Source organism: Cupressus sempervirens, chromosome 3, assembly GCF_028749045.1.
Source record: "Cupressus sempervirens isolate cs-2001-9-10 chromosome 3, ASM2874904v1, whole genome shotgun sequence".
Lineage (NCBI taxonomy): Eukaryota > Viridiplantae > Streptophyta > Pinopsida > Cupressales > Cupressaceae > Cupressus > Cupressus sempervirens.
Genome location: NC_143120.1, coordinates 438,629,935 through 438,636,736, shown reverse-complemented (window position 1 = coordinate 438,636,736; position 6,802 = coordinate 438,629,935).

Here is a 6,802-nt window from a genome sequence, read left to right as displayed (position 1 = left end):
TTCACTAATCAAAATTCAAATTTAAATTCTATAAAATTTAAGATTGTCAACTCATCCCCTTTTCCCCTAATCATTAAGAGTCCATATGCATTTGTATGACAAATTATTATATCTTAGTGATTAAAGGTATTTGAGCATGTTAAAATAAGTACAAATATCATTAGAAAACTTTATGAAATGAAACGAGATATCATTGTGAGAAAACCTCATTTTGGCCCTTTCAAAGGAATCTAATTGGCATCCATTTCATTTATGACACATGTATGCTTAATTATTAACTTCATTCTTTTTCACTAGCAAAGTCAAACTTATTGAAGAGGTTAACTTAGGAGAACACAACCCCACAATCTAATGATCTCTTAATGCTTTTTTATAATACTATGTTTTTTTTGGAGAAGGGGCATACCCATTGGTTGATTCAAGGTCCACACTGTTGATTTGATAGGTCAAATCTTAGATTAATTAATATTATCATTTGTTAAAATTAATTATCATTATTTATTAAGCCCGAATAGACTTGAACCCAAGACCACCTATATTAGAGGCTCACAACTTACCATTCTGTTGTAAGTTGTTGCCTAGTCTAAAAACTTAGTTTAAGCAAGAGACTTGCTAAGGAAATTGTTGTAAAAAAATAGAAATGATATGAATTTCCATGTAGGATTTTGTAAAATGTAAAGTTAGGGTGCTTAACTAATAGATCCTCTCATATCACAGGCCTGAGGATGGGTTTTTTTCCGCTCTGCTAGGGTTTTCTTGCTTCATGCGAACTTTCAATTTTTTTTGCGTACGACCCTTCGCTTGAACTCCCCTTCTGTCGACACTTGTCATACCGCATTTACTGCGGGAGCTTTAGGTTAGGATATAATGGCTTCGGCCAGCGGTGAACCAGTTGTTTCTGGTGTTCACGCTGCTGCTTCAGACTGCCATGATGCCGCCACCGAACAAATGCCCGTGCAAGTTTGTCTCGAAGGTTTTCCACGAGGTAATCCTGATATTGTCCTTCCTTTGCAAGAATTTGATGCTGCATGTGACTAGTTAGAACAACATACCTTGATAGGGTATTTTGTTGGTAGGACTCCCCCTGAAGCTATGCTCAGAGAATGGGTCAACAAAAGCTGGACTCCTCATGGAGTCCACCTTGACGCTGTGCAAAACTTTACCAAAGTTTTTTTTTTTATTTCGATTTGCTAACCCATCGCAAGAAGATGCGATTTTTACCAACGGCCCTTGGTCTGTGCATTCCTCTCTGCTTATTTTTCAGAAATGGTCCCGAGACTTCTCTGTCTCAGATGATAAAAAGCTTAGGGTTCCTGTTTGGGTCGAATTCCCAGGTCTACCCTTGCCCTGCTAGCCTTTTATTGAGTCTATTGCCCAAGCCCTTGGCAAAGTTATTACCAAGGAGCCAAATTTTTTTTTTAATGCTCGCCCTCAGCGGCATGTTTGCATTGAAGTTGATCTTTCTAAAGATCTCAAGGATTTTGTGAAAATCCAGATTGGCGCTCAAACCTTCGCACAGAAGGTGCTTTACTTGAACCTACCTAACACCTATTATAGGTGCCAGTTTGCGGAACACAAGATCAGGGATTGCCCTTTGGCTATGCCTAGGGTCAAAACCCAGCCTAAAGCGATGCCTGTTAAATAGGTCGAAGGAAAAAAAGAAGAATGGGTTACTATTGGGTGCAAAGGCAAGCCTGCCTTGAATCCTTTGGCCCCCAAGCCATCCTATGCGATAGTTATCGCGATTCCTTCTACTTCCACCGAAGTGTCAGTGCCTGCTAGCGTGGAGATGCCAGCGGCTTCTATTGCACTTGTTTCAGTTTCACAGGTTTCAAACCCTGCTGGTTCGCAGGGGATTAAGGTGGCCGCTAGGGCCTCATCCTTGGCTGGGGCTCATTCTCCTCTTGTAGTCTCTTCCATAGTACCACCAGCAACAAGGTGTTCTTGCAATCCTCCTGGATGTGAGGATATATCAGGGGTCAAACGATAGGCTCTAAGTCTAGAGGATTTCCCGTCTGACTTTCACCCGATTTCTACCTTTTTGTAGAATAGTTACTCCTCTCTAGAGGACAAGGATGATATGAAAGAGTTCTCATGAACTTCCTCTCTTGGAATGTTTGAGGTTTTACAGACTTCCCCAAAGAATTCTATGTCCGGGATACCCGTCATAGACTTGGGAATTTAGATTTTCTTTGCCTGCAAGAAGTTAAGATTTCTGGTTTCATGCTTTCTGTTGCATGTTGCGTCATTTGGCAGGATAGCATCATGTTTTCTTCTCAACATGAAGCTGGCCGAGGTGGTGTAGTTACTCACCTGTCACCTCGCCTTCATTCTGCTATTATTTCGCACGGTTCTGACCCCACACACCATATTATTTGGCTTTTGCTTTCCATTAACAATCATTCTTTTGGAGTCATTAATGTTTATGTCTCCAATAATGCTATGGAAAGGGCACAAATGTGGGTTTGGCTTGCTGACAACCTGTCGCCAGCTACTTGGGTCCTGTGTGGGGACTTTAATATGGTTGAAGTGGCCTCTGACAAAGATGGCATTCTGCCTTTCCGTTGGACAACTGGGGAAAGAGAAGCCTAGTTTTACATGCATCATAAATTGGACCTTTTTGATCCCAATACTAGCCTCCATCGTGATAATGGGGCCTGGCACACTTGGTCCAATTTTCGAGCCAATCCTGATCGCATATTGAAACGTCTTGATTGTGCTGTGATCTCGGCACAATCTTTTTTTTCCTTTTCTGAAGATCGTGATCTACTTGTCATTCCCCTGACAGATGTGACGTTGTCAGACCACTATCCCATTTATTTTAGCATTTTTTGGCAAACAGTTGTCCCCAAAGTGGCCAAGTCTCAATTCTTCCTCAACACGTCTGTGCTATTGCATGCCTCCACCATCTCCCACATACAACATGTCTGGAATTTGGAACCACGTCCACATTCCCATCGAGGTTGGATTCAATGGTGGAATGACGCCATTACCAGAATGACTCATTTTTTGTGCATCTACGAGCGTCAGGTGGAAATTTTCAAAAAACGGTCTTATGAAGCCAAAACCCTTGCCCTCAAAAAAGCCTTTGAAGCGCTCACCTTCAACCCCTTTGATGTGGATCTTCAACTTCAGCTTGCCAAGCTTCGCCATGAAAAGCAAATTGCTGATAACTATGCTGCCCGAGGAGCTCAAATCAAAGCCCGTCTCCATTGGTTGGAGGTTGGCAACAAAGCCTTGAAGGAGTTCTTCCAGGCTCTCCGAGCCCGTCATACCAATGTTGGGATCAAAAAGATAAAATAGGGAACTAATGTTCTTTCCAGTCTACCTGACATCCTGCAAGCTTTTATTCTTCACTATGAGAACATTTTTGCTTCGCAGGGCCATTTGGTTGCTCAGGAGGAGGCTCTTAGAAAGTGTATTACTGTTACTCCAAACTACCTCACAGTTGAGCAACACGCTTTCTGTGAGCAACTTCTTTCCCTTTGAGACCTTAAAGAGGCAGTTTACTCCATGGCGGATGACAAATCCCCTAGGTGTGATGGATTTCCCTGTGAATTTTACAAACATCTTTGGGAGCAAATTGGTCCTAATCTGCACAAAGTCTATCTTGAAGCATTCCATTCTAAAAGCTTAGGAGCGATCATAAATAAAGGCAATATTAAATTCATACCTATAGCTAGTGATCCTGAGGACATCTGCAACTGGAGGCCCATCACCCTCCTAAATGTGTCTTATAAGATCATTGCTAAGGTGCTCTCTCTCAAAATATGCCATATGCTTCCTCTAATTGTGCGGCCTAAACAAACTGGCTTCATCAAATCTAGGTATATTCTTGATAACATCATTGCTGTTTGGGAAGGTATGGAATGGGCCCGTAAGTCCAAGCAGTAGGCTATCTTTTTAAAGATAGATTTTGCTAAAGCCTATGATCGCATTGAATGGCTTTTCATTTTGGCTATACTTCAGGCTCTGAGTTTTGGTCCCTATTTCCTTCAGTCTGTGGAGATGCTCTTTGGTGACGCTAATGCTTGCATCACCATCAATAATTCACAATATGAAGCTTTTGGAATTTTTTGTTCCATCAGACAAGGTTGTCCATTAGCTCCAGCGCTTTATGTCCTTGCTGCTGAAGGTTTTGGTTATTTACTTGCTCACTCTGTGTCTTCAGGACTAGTCCGTGGCATTTTCTTGCCTGATTCTTCCTCCCAGTTAGTCAATGGTCATTTTGTTGATGATTCTTTTCTTACTCTTCTTGAAGATGAAGAGAACATCAAAAATGCTTTAAATTGTCTTGACACTTTTTGTCAAGCCTTTGGCTCTGCCATTCAATGGCATAAAATGCTCTGCTATCGACAGTCTTTTTTGCCAGCTCCACCTTGGCTCAGCCAATTCCAATAGAAATGGGTTACTCATGGAGAAATTTTCCACTTTCTTGGCATTCCCTTTGCTTTCCAGGCTTCCCCTGTGGAACTTTAGAATGTTGTGCTTACAAAGATTAGCAAAAAGCTGGATTATTGGATCACTAAGCCACTTTTTCTTGCTGGTAAATTTCAGATTTGTTCTAAGATTTTGGCTGCCACCCATGTGTATTATTCTTCTTGTTGGGCTCCCTCCAAAGCTTCCTATCTCAAATTAGAATGTTTTCTCAGAGATTTTCTTTGGGCCTCTAGTTCTGACCATCATGGTTTTCACAGAGTTGCTTGGGATTTTTGTTGTCTCCCAAGGGAATCTGGGGGTCTCGACCTACTTTCCACTTGAAAGCAGGGCCTTGCCCTCTGTGCTAAATGGATTATCAGAGCTATTTCTGGAGATGAAGCCTGGAAAATTCTTGTCAGGCATTGCATCTCTTCAGGCTTCCCTGCTAACAGACCAACATGGAAGGGGATTGGTTTTTGGACCCTTCTCACTATGCATGAACCAGTGGTCATACAGGGCTCTTTTGTTATAAAGAGCATCTGGAAAGCCTGGGAAGCTATTAAACCTTGGCTTCGTTGGGCTGGTGATGAGTTTCGCAATGGGTTGCCCTTAAATCAACAGAACATTTGGTGGTCTCCCTTGTTTGCCTTCCAGGGTATTCCTCTTGCCAAGACTCAAGGTGCCAGTGCTCTGCGTTTCTTTAAACATGGCATCCGCACTACCAAGGACATTTTTTCAAGAGTCACCATGAATTTCAGGTCATGGGAGGACAAGCAAGTTCAATACCGCCTTGTTCGTGCCGATCGCCAGACTTATGACCTTCTGTTGTCTTCCATCCTTGTGCACTTACTTCATAAAGTGGGGATTCAGTCTGTTCGTCCTTGGTGGTATGATTGGAAGTGGTTTCCTGCTGCTCCATTTACCAACTATAAGCCCAATATGGGATATAGATGGCTTTTTCCCCACCTTTCGATGGTGGACATGCTTAATCAACGGTGGTATTTGCATTCTTCGCTTTCTCAATGGAGAAAATGGTTCAACACCATTTGGAGTGCCATCACAGAACCTAAGATTGCTCACTTTGCTTGGTGCCTTGCCTTCCAAGGTCTTCCCCTAGGGCCTCGACTCAAGTACATTGGGGTTCCTGATCCCAGATGCCCCTTCTGTGGCCAACCTGAGTCCTTTTTGCATATTTTTTGTTTTTGCAAGCGTGCTCAGAATTATTGGCACTGGATTCATGATTTTTTCAAGCCTTTCAGGCTCGAACCTTTTTCATGGCACATGATCCTGCTAGGTGATTCCCCCAGATTTCCTCAGAAGTTTTCCCAGATTTGGCATACTTTCAGGATGGAAATTCTGTTTTCTCTATGGAAAGATAGGAATGCAGTTTTATTCACTCACAGTTTTTTGGATGTTAACATTGCAATGTACACTAAGGCATGCATTTGTAACAATGTCATTATGAAGATACAGGTGCAAGCTAATAAAGTTGCCCTGGAGGTTGCCCACTTACAGGAATTGTTAAATCACTAGGGCAATGCTCCTTGTACCATTGCCAGAGTTCCTCTAGATACCTCGGCTGATGCCTCCTCTTCTCGCGGTCACCGTTCCAGACGCCAGTCCTCTGGCCGCCATTCACACACGCCATGCTCCCAGGGTCCCTGCCACCGCTCTCCCAGTAGTGGTCATGGCGGTTGGAGGCGCCACTCCGCTTCCCCACCGTGTGGTGGTTTTGGCTGGTCCCCGACTCCCCCCCAAGGCGGGCTTCTGGCCGGTCTCCGGCTCCTCCCCCTAGACGGGTGCACTCTGGCAAGTTTCCCCGGCTGGCCTTGGAATTTTCTCCTCCGCGACCAAACAAGAAGGATGTGGAGACTGCAACTACCCCAGATCTTGTAGATGCTGTTGATGGTTGGACTGTTCCTAGTTCGCCTCACAATCCCACTGATGCGTGGGGATTTCCTGATAAAGATGATCCTCCTCCCTTTGCTGGTACTGCCTTGGTAGCTTGAGGTTGTTTAAAATGTTTTTTTTTGATGAATAGTTTATAGTTTCTGGCTGGGGCCATGTTGTTTATTCCAGCTTCGGCCGATTAAACTCATTCGCGAGGTGATCTTGTATCCCCCGACCCTTTTTTATGAATTGTAATCTTAGTAAATTTTATTAATTGAAAAGGACTATTCATCAAAAAAAAAAAAAACTAATAGATCCTCTCACCTATTCCATATCAAATATCATAAAGAAAGATTCTATAAATTTCTAATGGTTTGTAATAAATAGGGTTAATCTTGTGACTTTCATAACACTTTCATCTAGTAGATAATTTTTGTAGAGTAAAGGACCAAGTCTACACTATCAATCCTACATAGCATCAATCCAATCCATA